Below are 17088 nucleotides of genomic sequence, written 5' to 3'. Positions count from 1 at the left end.
AATACCTGGGATGCAAAATCAACAAAGAAGAAAAACAAACAAACAGTGCACTACAAAAATGGAAGGTTAGACTAGAAAATAAGATCAGCAAATTAAGATCACATGCAAGCAAGCTAGAACAGATGAAAGAAAAGAAGCTGAAGAACTAGAAGACCAAAGAATACCTAATCAAGAAATACCACTTAGAAACAAGGAAGATCAAGGAAGCACTGGAAATCATAAAACAACGAATAACAGCTATAGCCAGGAAAATCAGTAGATAAGAAGCTCAAATTGCAAACTATAGGCAGAACCTCCAATTCCAATCCTATCAGAAACATTTCTACCAATCCATCAATGGAGAAATTGCAATGAATCAGTCAGTACCTGACAAGGAAGAAACAGTGCAGTTCTGGAAGCAGATATGGGATAACCCAAAGAAATACAACAAGGATGTGGCTTGGTTAAAAGAGGTGGATGCAAATAAAACAGAAGTTGAAATGAAAGAACTAGTAATAACAACAAAAATGGTAGAAAAAAGAGCAAAGAAAATCAAAAATTGGTCAGCACCAGGTGAAGATGAACTGCATGGGTTTTGGTTGAAACATATTATTATTATTATTATTATCGATCATCGCACAGTCAGCCAGATGTTCAGACTGGATTTGGCATTTTGTCTACCTATCGAGTCCTTACCCAGGACCTGGGATAGGCAGATGTGGATGTTTGATGGTATTACAGATATCGTCGCAGGATGGAAGCAGTTCCTAGTAAGGCCGCCTTTTGCAATTGACTAATAGCGAATTTGTCAATGCCAATGGTGTTCAAGTGGTGCTCCAGTTGTTTTGGGATTGCACCCAAGGAGCCTATGACTATTGGTACTACCCTTGCTTGCTTTTGCCACAGTCTTTCTATTTCTATTTGTAGGTCTTTGTATTTTGTTATCTTCTCCAGTTCTTTCTCTTCTATTCTGCTATCTCCAGGCACTGCCACGTCCACTATCCAGACTTTTTTGTCTTTCTTATCGACAATTGTTAAGTCTGGGGTGTTATGTTGCAGGTGCTTGTCTGTTTGAATTCTGAAGTCCCAGAGCAGTTTAATTTTATCATTTTCTATGACTTTCTCTATTTTATGATCCCACCAGTTTTTGCTTACAGGCAAATGATATTTTTTGCAGATCTTCCAATGCACCATTGTTGCTACTTTGTCATGCCGCTGCTTGTAATCAGTTTGTGCAATCTTCTTGCAACAGCTTACCAAGTGGTCCACTGTTTCTTCAGCTTCTTTGCATAGGCGGCACTTACTGTCTGTTGCTGTCTTCTCAATTTTGACTTTGTATGCATTTGTCCTTAAGGCTTGGTCTTGTGCAGCCAGAATTAGTCCCTCGGTCTCTTTCTTCAATTTTCCTGCTCTTAGCCATTGCCAGGTTTTATTATTATCTGCTTTCCCAGCTATTTTTTTCATGTATTGGCCATGTAGTGCTTTGTCTTCCCATGCCTCTATTCTGTTCTTCATTTGGTCTTTCTTGTAGGCCAGTTTGGTCTCTCCAGTAGTTAGTAAGCCTTCCTGATATACTAATTTCAGTGCATCTTCATCATTGTTCTTCAGATATTCTTCCAAAGCCATTTTTTCTTCTTCAACCATCTGATGTACTTGTAGCATTCCACGCCCACCTATTTGCCTTGGTAGATAAAGTCTATCAATGTCACTGCGTGGATGAAGGGCATGATTCATTGTCATTATTTTTCTGGTCTGCCTATCCATTGCTTTTAGTTCTGCTTGAGTCCAGTCCACTATTCCAGCTGTGTACCTAATGACTGGGATTGCCCAGGTGTTGATTGCCTTTATGGTATTTCCTCCATTGAGTTTGGATTTTAAGATCTTCTTCACTCTCTTGATGTATTCACCTCTAATCTTTTTCTTGACTTCAGTGTGCTTGATGTTGTCAGCTTGAAGGATACCCAAGTATTTGTAGTACTCTTCCTCATCCAGACTCTTAATGTTATTTTCGTGGGGCATCTTGATTCCTTCAGTTTTCATTATTTTTCCTTGTTTGATAGTAAGTGTGGCACATTTGTCCAAGCCAAACTCCATTACAATATCTTGGCTATATATACGGACAGTGTTGAGCAGCGATTCTATTTCAGATGATGTTTTTCCATACAGCTTCAGATCATCCATATAAAGGAGGTGGGATAGTCTGGCAGATGTTTTTGATGTTTGATAGCCATGTCCTGAGTTATTCAGTATTGTTGACAGAGGAAACAGTGCAATAACAAATAGTAATGGTGATAATGAATCTCCTTGAAATATTCCTCTCTTGATATTAACCTCTCCCAGCCTCTCACCATTGATCTGCAACTGTGTCTTCCATTGTGCCATCGATCTTTGCACAAATTTTCTGATGTTTCTACTGACTCCTGTTATTTCTAGGCACTTTATTATCCAATCATGTGGCAGAGAGTCAAATGCCTTTTTGTAGTCAATCCATGCTACATTCAGGTTGGTCTTCCTTCTCTTGCAGTTTTCCAAGATCATTTTGTCTATTAGGAGTTGATCTTTTGTTCCTCTGCTGTTGGGGCGGTTTCCTTTCTGCTCAGGTGGAAAGAGATTGTTTTCAACTAGATGATGTTGCACTGCATCAGCTACTACACCAGTTAGTAATTTGAAAGTTGTTGGTAAGCAGGTAATTGGCCTGTAGTTACCTGGTGTTGCCCCTTTTGCTGGATTTTTCATTATTAGGTAGGTTTTCCCAGTTGTTAGCCACTTTTCAATTTCTCCTCCTTGTAGTATATTGTTGAACTGCTTGGCAATGAGTGGGTGTATAACAGTTAGATGTTTCAACCAAAACCCATGCAGTTCATCTTCACCTGGTGCTGACCAATTTTTGATTTTCTTTGCTCTTTTTTCTACCATTTTTGTTGTTATTGCTAGTTCTTTCATTTCAACTTCTGTTTTATTTGCATCCACCTCTTTTAACCAAGCCGCATCCTTGTTGTATTTCTTTGGGTTATCCCATATCTGCTTCCAGAACTGCACTGTTTCTTCCTTGTCAGGTACTGACTGATTCCTTGCAGTTTCTCCATTGATGGATTGGTAGAAACGTTTCTGATTGGATTGAAATTGGAGGTTCTGCCTATAGTTTGCAATTCGAGCTTCATATCTACTGATTTTCCTGGCTATAGCTGTTATTTGTTGCTTTATTATTTCCAGTGCTTCCTTGATCTTCCTTGTTTCTAAGTGGTATTTCTTGATTAGGTATTCTTTGGTCTTCTTGTTCTTCAGCTTCTTTTCTTTCATCTGTTCTAGCTTGCTTGCATGTGATCTTAACTTGCTGATCTTATTTTCTAGTCTAACCTTCCATTTTTCTGGTGCACTGTTTGTTTGTTTTTCTTCTTTGTTGATTTTGCATCCCAGGTATTCTGTTATAACTGCAGCTGTGCTGTACATTAGTTGGTTTGTTTCTTGCAGTGAATTGGTGCTTATACTTGATATTGCAGTATTTGCATCTTTTAATGCTTGTGCTAGCTGTTTCTTTGGAACAAGCTTCAATGCAGGTAGCCTTATTCTGTTGTTTTTGTGCTGTTCTAGATGCTCAGTTATTCTTTGTTTCAATTCTTTTATTTCTTTAGTTAGAGGGTTTTGTTCTTCCTGAGGTAGAGGTGCCTGGTTTCCAAATGAGAACAGTTGTATATCTCTGCTAGATTCCTTCACTGCCAACTCCCCCTGGTTTGCCTCTACATTCTGAATTACTTCTGGTAAGGCTTTGATTTCTTTGCCCTGGGTAAACCTTTGCAGTTCGTCCAATTCTGTTTCTGTGAATATTTTATTTCGTGTTATAAATCGGCGTTGATCTGCTAGTCTCTGTTCTGTTATTTCTGATTCTGGATGTTGTTCTTTCCAGAACTGGTGCATTCGTTTTAGATATCCTCTTCTTGTTGGACTTGATCTGTAGTAACAGATCATTATTTCTTTGTTTTCCATCACTGTGTATCTGCGACGGGTAAACACCTTTTCTTCCAGTAGTTCTGCAGCTGCTGGCCCTGGTTGCTCAGCCAACAGTCCTGAGTCCTGTAACCCATTTTTCACCAGATATCCAGGAACTCCAATATCTAGCGCGGACCTTGTTAACCCGGGCGACATCCGAGCCGGTATGGCATTCTGAAATTTACGTCTCACCATATTTTTTATGGGAGAGACACTCTTTGTCTGACTCCTCTGATGAGACCTGTCCAGTATGGTTGAACCTCTGGCATAGCTCTCACCTTCCTCAGAGTACACAAGCCCCACAACCACGTCAAGGTAGTGCCTCACTGGGCGTTTATTATTATTATTATTATTATCGATCATCGCACAGTCAGCCAGATGTTCAGACTGGATTTGGCATTTTGTCTACCTATCGAGTCCTTACCCAGGACCTGGGATAGGCAGATGTGGATGTTTGATGGTATTACAGATATCGTCGCAGGATGGAAGCAGTTCCTAATAAGGCTGCCTTTTGCAATTGACTAATAGCGAATTTGTCAATGCCAATGGTGTTCAAGTGGTGCTCCAGTTGTTTTGGGATTGCACCCAAGGAGCCTATGACTATTGGTACTACCCTTGCTTGCTTTTGCCACAGTCTTTCTATTTCTATTTGTAGGTCTTTGTATTTTGTTATCTTCTCCAGTTCTTTCTCTTCTATTCTGCTGTCTCCAGGCACTGCCACGTCCACTATCCAGACTTTTTTGTCTTTCTTATCGACAATTGTTAAGTCTGGGGTGTTATGTTGCAGGTGCTTGTCTGTTTGAATTCTGAAGTCCCAGAGCAGTTTAATTTTATCATTTTCTATGACTTTCTCTATTTTATGATCCCACCAGTTTTTGCTTACAGGCAAATGATATTTTTTGCAGATCTTCCAATGCACCATTGTTGCTACTTTGTCATGCCGCTGCTTGTAATCAGTCTGTGCAATCTTCTTGCAACAGCTTACCAAGTGGTCCACTGTTTCTTCAGCTTCTTTGCATAGGCGGCACTTACTGTCTGTTGCTGTCTTCTCAATTTTGACTTTATATGCATTTGTCCTTAAGGCTTGGTCTTGTGCAGCCAGAATTAGTCCCTCGGTCTCTTTCTTCAATTTTCCTGCTCTTAGCCATTGCCAGGTTTTATTATTATCTGCTTTCCCAGCTATTTTTTTCATGTATTGGCCATGTAGTGCTTTGTCTTCCCATGCCTCTATTCTGTTCTTCATTTGGTCTTTCTTGTAGGCCAGTTTGGTCTCTCCAGTAGTTAGTAAGCCTTCCTGATATACTAATTTCAGTGCATCTTCATCATTGTTCTTCAGATATTCTTCCAAAGCCATTTTTTCTTCTTCAACCATCTGATGTACTTGTAGCATTCCACGCCCACCTATTTGCCTTGGTAGATAAAGTCTATCAATGTCACTGCGTGGATGAAGGGCATGATTCATTGTCATTATTTTTCTGGTCTGCCTATCCATTGCTTTTAGTTCTGCTTGAGTCCAGTCCACTATTCCAGCTGTGTACCTAATGACTGGGATTGCCCAGGTGTTGATTGCCTTTATGGTATTTCCTCCATTGAGTTTGGATTTTAAGATCTTCTTCACTCTCTTGATGTATTCACCTCTAATCTTTTTCTTGACTTCAGTGTGCTTGATGTTGTCAGCTTGAAGGATACCCAAGTATTTGTAGTACTCTTCCTCATCCAGACTCTTAATGTTATTTTCGTGGGGCATCTTGATTCCTTCAGTTTTCATTATTTTTCCTTGTTTGATAGTAAGTGTGGCACATTTGTCCAAGCCAAACTCCATTACAATATCTTGGCTATATATACGGACAGTGTTGAGCAGCGATTCTATTTCAGATGATGTTTTTCCATACAGCTTCAGATCATCCATGTAAAGGAGGTGGGATAGTCTGGCAGATGTTTTTGATGTTTGATAGCCATGTCCTGAGTTATTCAGTATTGTTGACAGAGGAAACAGTGCAATAACAAATAGTAATGGTGATAATGAATCTCCTTGAAATATTCCTCTCTTGATATTAACCTCTCCCAGCCTCTCACCATTGATCTGCAACTGTGTCTTCCATTGTGCCATCGATCTTTGCACAAATTTTCTGATGTTTCTACTGACTCCTGTTATTTCTAGGCACTTTATTATCCAATCATGTGGCAGAGAGTCAAATGCCTTTTTGTAGTCAATCCATGCCACATTCAGGTTGGTCTTCCTTCTCTTGCAGTTTTCCAAGATCATTTTGTCTATTAGGAGTTGATCTTTTGTTCCTCTGCTGTTGGGGCGGTTTCCTTTCTGCTCAGGTGGAAAGAGATTGTTTTCAACTAGATGCTGTTGCACTGCATCAGCTACTACACCAGTTAGTAATTTGAAAGTTGTTGGTAAGCAGGTAATTGGCCTGTAGTTACCTGGTGTTGCCCCTTTTGCTGGATTTTTCATTATTAGGTAGGTTTTCCCAGTTGTTAGCCACTTTTCAATTTCTCCTCCTTGTAGTATATTGTTGAACTGTTTGGCAATGAGTGGGTGTATAACAGTTAGATGTTTCAACCAAAACCCATGCAGTTCATCTTCACCTGGTGCTGACCAATTTTTGATTTTCTTTGCTCTTTTTTCTACCATTTTTGTTGTTATTACTAGTTCTTTCATTTCAACTTCTGTTTTATTTGCATCCACCTCTTTTAACCAAGCCGCATCCTTGTTGTATTTCTTTGGGTTATCCCATATCTGCTTCCAGAACTGCACTGTTTCTTCCTTGTCAGGTACTGACTGATTCCTTGCAGTTTCTCCATTGATGGATTGGTAGAAACGTTTCTGATTGGATTGAAATTGGAGGTTCTGCCTATAGTTTGCAATTCGAGCTTCATATCTACTGATTTTCCTGGCTATAGCTGTTATTTGTTGCTTTATTATTTCCAGTGCTTCCTTGATCTTCCTTGTTTCTAAGTGGTATTTCTTGATTAGGTATTCTTTGGTCTTCTTGTTCTTCAGCTTCTTTTCTTTCATCTGTTCTAGCTTGCTTGCATGTGATCTTAACTTGCTGATCTTATTTTCTAGTCTAACCTTCCATTTTTCTGGTGCACTGTTTGTTTGTTTTTCTTTTTTGTTGATTTTGCATCCCAGGTATTCTGTTATAACTGCAGCTGTGCTGTACATTAGTTGGTTTGTTTCTTGCAATGAATTGGTGCTTATACTTGATATTGCAATATTTGCATCTTTTAATGCTTGTGCTAGCTGTTTCTTTGGAACAAGCTTCAATGCAGGTAGCCTTATTCTGTTGTTTTTGTGCTGTTCTAGATGCTCAGTTATTCTTTGTTTCAATTCTTTTATTTCTTTAGTTAGAGGGTTTTGTTCTTCCTGAGGTAGAGGTGCCTGGTTTCCAAATGAGAACAGTTGTATATCTCTGCTGGATTCCTTCACTGCCAACTCCCCCTGGTTTGCCTCTACATTCTGAATTACTTCTGGTAAGGCTTTGATTTCTTTGCCCTGGGTAAACCTTTGCAGTTCGTCCAATTCTGTTTCTGTGAATATTTTATTTCGTGTTATAAATCGGCGTTGATCTGCTAGTCTCTGTTCTGTTATTTCTGATTCTGGATGTTGTTCTTTCCAGAACTGGTGCATTCGTTTTAGATATCCTCTTCTTGTTGGACTTGATCTGTAGTAACAGATCATTATTTCTTTGTTTTCCATCACTGTGTATCTGCGACGGGTAAACACCTTTTCTTCCAGTAGTTCTGAAGCTGCTGGCCCTGGTTGCTCAGCCAACAGTCCTGAGTCCTGTAACCCATTTTTCAACAGATATCCAGGAACTCCAATATCTAGTGCGGACCTTGTTAACCCGGGCGACGTCCGAGCCGGTATGGCATTCTGAAATTTACGTCTCACCATATTTTTTATGGGAGAGACACTCTTTGTCTGACTCCTCTGATGAGACCTGTCCAGTATGGTTGAACCTCTGGCATAGCTCTCATCTTCCTCAGAGTACACAAGCCCCACAACCACGTCAAGGTAGTGCCTCACTGGGGGTTATTATTATTATTATTATTATTACTATTATTATTATTACTATTATTATTATTATTATTATTATTATTATTATTATTATTATTAATCATTGCACAGTCAGCCAGATGTTCAGGCATCTTGATTCCTTCAGTTTTCACTACTTTTCCTTGTTTGATAGTAAGTGTGGCACATTTGTCCAAACCAAACTCCATAACAATATCTTGTCTATATATACGGACAGTGTTGAGCAGCGATTCTATTTCAGATGACGTTTTTCCATACAGCTTCAGATCATCCATGTAAAGGAGATTGGATAGTCTGGTAGATGTTTTTGATGTTTGATAGCCATATCCTGAGTTATTCAGTATTGTTGACAGAGGAAACAAATAGTAATGGTGACAATGAATCTCCTTGTAATATTCCTCTCTTGATATTAACCTCTCCCAGTCTCTCACCATTTATCTGCAACTGTGTCTTACATTGTGCCATCGATCTTTGCACAAATTTTCTGATCTTTCTACTGACTCCTGTTATTTCTAAGCACTTGATTATTCAGTCACGTGGCAGAGAGTCAAATGCCTTTTTGTAGTCAATCCATGCCACATTCAGGTTGGTCTTCCTTTTCTTGCAGTTTTCCAAGATCATTTTGTCTATTAGGAGTTGATTTTTTGTTCCTCTGCTATTGGGGCAGTTTCCTTTCTGCTCAGGTGGAATTGTTTGGAGATTGTTTTCAACTAGATGCTCTTGTACTGCACCAGCTACCACACCAGTTAGTAATTTGAAAGTTGTTGGTAAGCAGGTAATTGGCCTGTAATTGCCTGGTGTTGCCTCTTTTGCTGGAGTTTTCATTATTAGCTAGGTTTTCTCAGTTGTTAGCCACTTTTCAATTTGTCCTCCTTGTAGTATATTGTTGAACTGCTTGGCAATGAGTGGGTGTATAACAGTTAGATGTTTCAACCAAAACCCTTGCAGTTCATCTTCACCTGGTGCTGACCAATTTTTGATTTTCTTGCTCTTTTTTCTACCATTTTTGTTGTTATTACTAGTTCTTTCATTTCAACTTCTGTTTTATTTGCATCCACCTCTTTTAACCAAGCCGCATCCTTGTTGTATTTCTTTGGGTTATCCCATATCTGCTTCCAGAACTGCACTGTTTCTTCCTTGTCAGGTACTGACTGATTCCTTGCAATTTCTCCATTGATGGATTGGTAGAAATGTTTCTGATTGGATTGAAATTGGAGGTCCTGCCTATAGTTTGCAATTCGAGCTTCATAGCTACTGATTTTCCTGGCTATAGCTTTTATTTGTTGCTTTATTATTTCCAGTGCTTCCTTGATCTTCCTTGTTTCTAAGTGGTATTTCTTGATTAGGTATTCTTTGGTCTTCTTGTTCTTCAGCTTCTTTTCTTTCATCTGTTCTAGCTTGCTTGCATGTGATCTTAACTTGCTGATCTTATTTTCTAGCCTAACCTTCCATTTTTGTAGTGCACTGTTTGTTTGTTTTTCTTCTTTGTTGATTTTGCGTCCCAGGTATTCGGTTATAACTGCAGCTGTGCTGTACATTAGTTGGTTTGTTTCTTGCAGTGAATTGGTGCTTATACTTGATATTGCAGTATTTGCATCTTTTAATGCTTGTGCTAGCTGTTTCTTTGGACAAGCTTCAATGCAGGCAGCCTTATTCTGTTGTTTTTGTGCTGTTCTAGATGCTCAGTTATTCTTTGTTTCAATTCTTTTATTTCTTTAGTTAGAGGGTTTTGTTCTTCCTGAGGAAGAGGTGCCTGGTTTCCAAATGAGAACAGTTGTATATCTCTGCTGGATTCCTTCACTGCCAACTCCCCCTGGTTTGCCTCTACATTCTGAATTACTTCTGGTAAGGCTTTGATTTTTTTGCCCTGGGTAAATCTTTGCAGTTCATCCAGTTCTGTTTCTGTGAATACTTTATTTCGTATTATAAATCGGCATTGATCTGCTAGTCTCTGTTCTGTTATTTCTGATTCTGGATGTTCTTTCCAGAACTGGTGCATTCATTTTAGATATCCTCTTCTTGTTGGACTTGATCTGTAGTAACAGATCATTATTTCTTTGTTTTCAATCACTGTGTATTATTATTATTATTTCCATTTTTTGTATTTGTCCTTTTTGTCTTTCAGTTTGTGACAGAGATATTTGTGCAGCCATGCTGGTTTCTTCTTGAATTTCTTGTTTTTCTTTTTCATTGGTATTATGCTGGTATGGGCTTTTATGATCACATTTTTCAGAGTTTTCCACGCTTCTTGGGTTGTTTTTTCCTTTAGGATTTTCATCCATTGAATCTTTCCTAGGTTCTCTCTGAGTTTGTTAAAATTGGCTCTTTTGAAGTTAAGATATTAGTTGGATTGTTTACTATTGCTAGTGTTTGCATTATACTAAATTCCAGTATGACATGGTCACTTTCACCCAAGGTTCCAGCAACTTCAATCCCTTCTATCACTTCTTCTCTATTAGTAAGAATTAAGTCCGGTATAGTGTCCTCCACCTTTTGGATGACAAAGTTGTTGGCTAAGTTGGTTAGGAATCTGTTTGATCTCCTGCTCACTACAGAGTTTGTCTCCCAGTTGATATCTGGATAGTTGAAGTCTCCCATTACTACTTTGGTATGCTTCCTACATACATGTCTTAACTGGTTGGCAAAGAGTTCATCTATTTCTTCTGATTGGTTGAGTGGCCTGTAATGTACACCTATGGCAATGTCACTTTTTTTCTCTTTTATATTTATACATTCTGGGGAGATTTTCTTGGATCATTGGCATTTCTGTAGGTATGTAGTGTTTTCTTACGTACAGTGCAACTCCCCCTCTTCTTTTTGTAGACCTGTTTCTTTTGAACACTTTGTATCCATCCATCAGTCCATTCCATTCCAGGGGTTTCATCTCACCAGGTTTCTATAATGCCAACTATGTCATACCCTCCCTCGTGTACTATTGCTTCTAGTTCGCCCTGTTTGTTCCCCAAGTTTTGAGATTTGTATATAAGCATTTAAGACTTTTATGCCTGTCCGTTGGTATGTTTCCTGCATCTCCTGATTGTTGTTTGAGTTTTTTTCTCATCACTGCCTACCTCATTGTTTGATTTGTTTTCTTGGGATTTATGATTGGCTTTGAGTTCTGGAGATTCTAAAGATCACCCTTCCCCTTCAATTTCAGTTTAAAGCCCTTCTGATGAGTTGGGCCAGTTTATCAGTAGGTTCAAATCCTCTGGGTGTTATTTGCTCATTATTTGGTTCAGTTTGGGTAGAGCTTTCTTTTGAACATTGGGGTTTAGCTAGAGTTGCCTCTAAGTCCCTTACTTTTTAGTTTACATAGTTTGTATCTAATGCAAGTATAGTTTGGGTGTTCTTTGGGCATGAGCACAAACAGGGAACATGTATTGCATACCACAATACCATAATTTCATGTGGCCACATTTCTTAGCAATGGCACTCCCAGCACTTTCTACTGTTGCTGACTGAATACCACTGGTTAGCTGAAGATCCACACCAAGCCAAGAAATTCTGAACTTGGTCCTTCCCAAGCCTGGGCTTTGGTTCTTCCTTGGTAAGGGACTGCATCTCCTTCAGCTCTACCCAACTGCCATCCCTTCATCTCTGCCTTGCTGGCTGCCCTGCACTGTGCCTTGTGGAGTGGCAAGCAACCCCAAAACCATACAATTCTAGGACTACTTGCCATGCTGCAACTCAAAGGGCTTGTTGTCACCCTGGGATTCCAAGTATCACTGAGCTGTAGTATAATGCAAAGATGCAACTGCCCCTGGAAGCCTCAGATGTTCCAGCTCAGCCCAGAAATGCAGAACAAAGCTGCCACACTGCAGGAAACCCCAATAACTTGTCATAAAGTTGCAGCACCCTGGGAAATCCCAGATATCCAAGCAGCACAGCCAACTGTTCCCTTTCAACTGCCCTTGCCATCCTGCATTCACAGGTCCCTGCAGCTCTGCCCTCTGCTGATCAGATGACCTTCAACATTTTTTTTTTGCTTCCATTGCAAACAAAGTATACTTGCCCTACCTTTTGTATGCAGCTTCTGGTGCTGTGAGTCCTTCTTTCTCAGGCCTCATGAGAGAACCACAGTGCACTTCAACAGCTATAACTTCAGGGAGCAATCATGTGTCCCTTCATTCTGCACTACCATAAGTTTGAATGGTTGAATAATAATAATAATAATAATAATAATAATAATAATAATAATAATAATAATAATAAAAAAAAGTTGGGAGGGACCTTGGAGGTCATCTAGTCCAACCCCCTGCTCAGGCAGGAAACCCTATACCATTTCGGACAAATGGCTGTCCAGTCTCTTTTTAAAAATTTCCAGTGTTGGAGCATTCACCGCTTCTGGAGGCAGGTTGTTCCATGGTTAATTGTTCTAACTGTCAGGAAATTTCTCCTTAGTTCTAGGTTGCTTCTCTCCTTGATTAGTTTCCATCCCTTGCTTCTTGTCCTGCCTTACAATGATTTATTGTAAATCAAGGAGTACCTGTAAGATCAATTTTTTGTAAACTAGTTTCACTGACAGCTTTTATTCTAATGGTGCAAATTAATGGAAGTAGCATATTTTCACTAAATTAAGAAAACCATCAATTATTTGATAATTATTCACTGAAAATATACATTTGTTTATTGAGTATATGTGTGTGTAGATGCACATTTATACACACCCATAAATATACACATGTGTATACACACACAAACACAGAGACACAGATTTTGAATAACACGCTTTCTTTTAAAGAAATGCCTTAATTGTTTATTTGGCATTTGGTAGTATAATAATGGTGATTTATTCTAAATACTAACAATAAAACAAGCATTTTGTAAAGTTTGAATAATATCATAAAGAACTAAAACACATAAAGGCACAACAAATGCATTGTGCAAATTTGTTTCTGATCATTTAGCAAGGCAAAATTGCACTGATTCTAATTAAATGCATCACTATCTTTGGAAAGAATCACTCCCAAATTAGTGATGCCTTTTAATAAAAATTCAGTATACTTAAATGTTAGTGTTTCCCTCTGGTTTTAGATGCAAGATGACCTAGTCCAGTGTTTCTCAAACTCAGCAACTTTAAGATGGATTTAGCTGGAGAATTCTGGGAGTTGAAGTCCACCCCTCTTAAAAGTTGCTGAGGTTGAGAAACGCTGATCTGTCCATTGAAGATGCCTATAATATTTTTTGGCTATTAAAGGTAGATAGATATATCTCTGTGCATAGCCAGGCACACCCACATACTGTATAAAATGATTATTCATTTGTAGGATCCAATCTTGGTCAGTCATCAGGACCAGAGGTTCTGTCTTCCAAACTTTCAGACTTGTTCTGGAGCCCATCTTCAGGGAACCTCTCTCTAGCAGAGTGTGTGCTGTTCTGTGTGTAGTATTTATATGGTGCCTGTTGTAAGTGACCTTTTAGATGTTGATTGCCCCTGTGACTATGTAGGACAGATGGGGAAGAAGCTAACCATCAGATTGCAAGAACACAAGTGACAGTCAGATGAGGAGACCCGAACTCATTGGTTGCCTCACACTGCAATGAAGAAGGACACACATTCAATTTTGCAGCTACTAAGATTGTTGGACGAGCAGGCACAAAAGCAGCCAGGGAAGTGATTGAAGCCTGGGAAACAGGCTCCTCGTCAATCAATAGGAGTGCTGATTTACCACCAGTCTATCAAGTACTTAGTAGATGAGGGCTGGGTGGCACAAGCAAATTGCAGCTAATGACTTAAAAGCCAGCCATCAATACATCCAAATCAACATCTAAAAAGCCACTTACAATAGGCACTATAAATACCACACACAGAACAGCACACACTTTCTGCCAGAGAGAAGTTTCCTGAGGATAGGAGCTCTAGCACTAGTCCGAAAGCATGGAAGTCAAAAAAAACCACTAGGCATGGTGACTGACCCAGACTGGATCCTGCAACATTATCCTGGGATAAATATAATCACCTTTCTTCGTGATTATTCATTTGTTCCTGAAACTAATGTGTTGTAGTTTTTATCTCCCCCTCCAGCTCATTCTACTCCTTTGTTTTGTTTACACCTCATTGAATTTTCTTTGTTTTTGCATCCTTGCTCTGTTGATGAAGTCATCTGTTTGCATTTTTCCCCACTGACTTACCAAAAAGCTAAGCAAGAAAGCTGTACATCTTCTGCAAAAAGATAATAAGGCAAGTCAAATGATTCAATGCTGATGACAGTGAACATCAGGTCAAATAAAAGGACATCCAGCAGAGTTCAATCTAACCCAGTTGCCTCTTATTAGTGAACCCTTCCTTCCTCTTTAAGAAATTGGAAATCTTGTAGGTCCTATTCTTTGAACAGAGGCATGGACAAATAATTTTACATTTCATATTAGGGAAAAGGGAAAGGGGAATGGGAGGGCACATTTCTTGCATAACTTGAAAGTAACATCAGTAAATAGCTAGAGTCTTCAAGGCTAAGGCAGAAGTTTCTTAAAAATGTTCTAGAATATTTTCTAGAAGTAGCCAAAAATCCAGTGTCTTCATGGAAACCCAGTACTAAGAGGGTTTTTTTTATAGCTGCCACTTAAAAAGGGCTACAGTAGCAGCTTTAGCTGCATATCTAATATTTCCAATGGATGCAAGTGAACAAGTAAAAAAATTAAGCAAACTACTCATTTGATATATAATGTGCAGCTGCTCTTTCCATCAATCTCCTTTCACGCTCAGCACTTGTTCTCCCAATTCATACTAGGACTGTTGTAAGTGTGATTACCTGCTTCATAGTGAAATTATCTTCTCCCACCCAATTATGGACAAAATAGAACCCCAATTGATATCAATATTATTGTTTATTTATTTCTCACATTCTCACAAAAAGAAACTCTGGGTGAAATACAACAATCAATAAGAACAATAAATATATAAAAACAACCCAATTATTATAAAAATATAAAATTATATAAATATAATTATATAAATATAAAAAGTCATAATTGACTTTTTTAGGAACATTAAACAAATTTAAATATACAAACCATATGGAGAGAGGAAAAGATCAACCACAATGGAGCTGTCTAAGAATGTGCTTTGGTTCTTTGAGATCTCCAGGCCTAGTGATACAGCTATGTCTTGAGGGACTTTCAAAACGATAACAAGGATGGTGTCAACCTAACTTTGGGCTGGGGAAAATGTTCAATAGGGTGGACACTATACGAACAAGACAACTAAGCATAGGTCCCTGATAGATGATACCTGTAACATTCTATCTCTACTAAATCTAATATGGTGGGCTGATGTAATAGAGGCAGTACCTCAAATAATCTAATCCTGTGCTATGAAGGGCTTTAAAGGTAAAACCAGCAGCCTAAATTGGACTCAGAAGCCAACTGGCAGCCAGTGCTGAGCAGAAATTAAGGTTCTCTTATAGGAGCACACATAATTGTCCACGCCGCTGCACCATTTGAAGTTTCCAGATACTCTTCAAGAGCAGATGATAAGTAGATAGATAGATAGATAGACAGATAGACATATATGTTATATGATACAATAAATAAATAAAATATACTTTAAAAGATACTGAAAGTAGTTGAATTTAAAACACTATATTTTTTAATTATCAGGTGCTGATAATTAAACCTATGAGAAGAAGACTTTCATTAGCTAGTTATATTTGGATCATGTTCAGATTTACTACGGTATGTACAATTTGTATTGGAACCAAAATGATATACAATAAATCCATTGAAACCAATGGATTAAGTTGGTTATGGTATTTAATTTTCCAAGGTCTTTTCTAAGCATGACTAATCTAAATTGTAATAATTTGTTATTGTGTCAGTATTAATATAATAGCTTGTTCCTTCATGGCAGCAACAGAGGAAGAATAGTATATGTAATCTGAGTTACATGGTTTGATCAACAAGGTAATGAGGATATAATAAAATAAAGAAAATATCACTACTTTTGAAAAAATACTATTATTAAATTCCAGTTCTGTTTTAGCCTTTAATGTGAAGTTTCTGTTTCTATATCTTTAAGAAATAACGGTATGTGATTAGTTATAGCTATGTTATAAAATGCAACAAAATCCAAAATAACCTTCTTTCCCTTCACAGCAAAATGTTTCTTTTGTTGTTATGATACTAAATTGCCTGCCTCCTTGTGTTAAGAGCAGAATATTTTCTGCTTTGTTTTATTCCCTGGCCTGCTATAGCACTTGTCTAAACAGCACATCTAAGTGAGACTGATGTTTCTCAAGGACTGCAAGTGATGAGACGATCTGCCCTTTGCTCTTCACTTATCTTTTCACAGTTATTGTTACGCTTATCTGCAATTCTCAAAGAGAAATAGTTCCATTTTGCTGGGTTGCAAAAATTCATTTCTCTTATTCAGACTACAAATTTTCTCCAGGGAATGCTTCTTAAAAATATTCTAGATTTCATTCAGTGGTATTTTTAATACCACCCTCAATTTAAATTTACACTGTGCTTTTCAGTTTTTAAATCTCATTTAGTACTTAGGATGAGTAAGAGACAGATGAGCTACTTAAATATATTATCTTTGAGATGAAGTAAGCTAATTGCAGGGTTTTTTAAAAAATGGAAGGGAGAGCTAGAGGGGGAGGGAGGGAGAGAGACCCTGTCTGGAATATTTTACTGTGGGAGTTAGCCAACATAATGTTTTCTAAAGTTAATTATGGTTTACAACCTTGTTTGTTTTGTTATATTTTAAATGTTTTCAAGCTTTTAAATGTAAAAAAATGGTCCTAAACTTAAGGCATCTTTGCATTTATCATTTAAGCTGCTGTTATGTTCATGCTAGTTTAATTCAAAACTGATTTCAGAAAATCCTGCCTGGATGGAGAGATTATGACAGCAGCTTGCAATGCAGTGTTATTGGACTGACAAGAACCACATCATCCTATTTATAGGGAGTGGGGGGATGGAATGCAAAATCTGACAAAGTTTCAGTTTCAAAATTTGATTCAAAATGCAATATTCAATTATGAATCTGAAACTTAAAAACCTGGGTTCAACATTTGGCCCTAAAAAAGGATAGTCTTACTTCCCACATAACTATCAGAATTGGGATTATG

The sequence above is a fragment of the Crotalus tigris genome, unplaced genomic scaffold (genome assembly GCF_016545835.1).
Source record: "Crotalus tigris isolate CLP2741 ecotype Arizona unplaced genomic scaffold, ASM1654583v1 scf7180000017589.2436309, whole genome shotgun sequence".
NCBI classification, from domain to species: domain Eukaryota; kingdom Metazoa; phylum Chordata; class Lepidosauria; order Squamata; family Viperidae; genus Crotalus; species Crotalus tigris.
Note: the sequence above shows the minus strand (reverse complement) of the source record.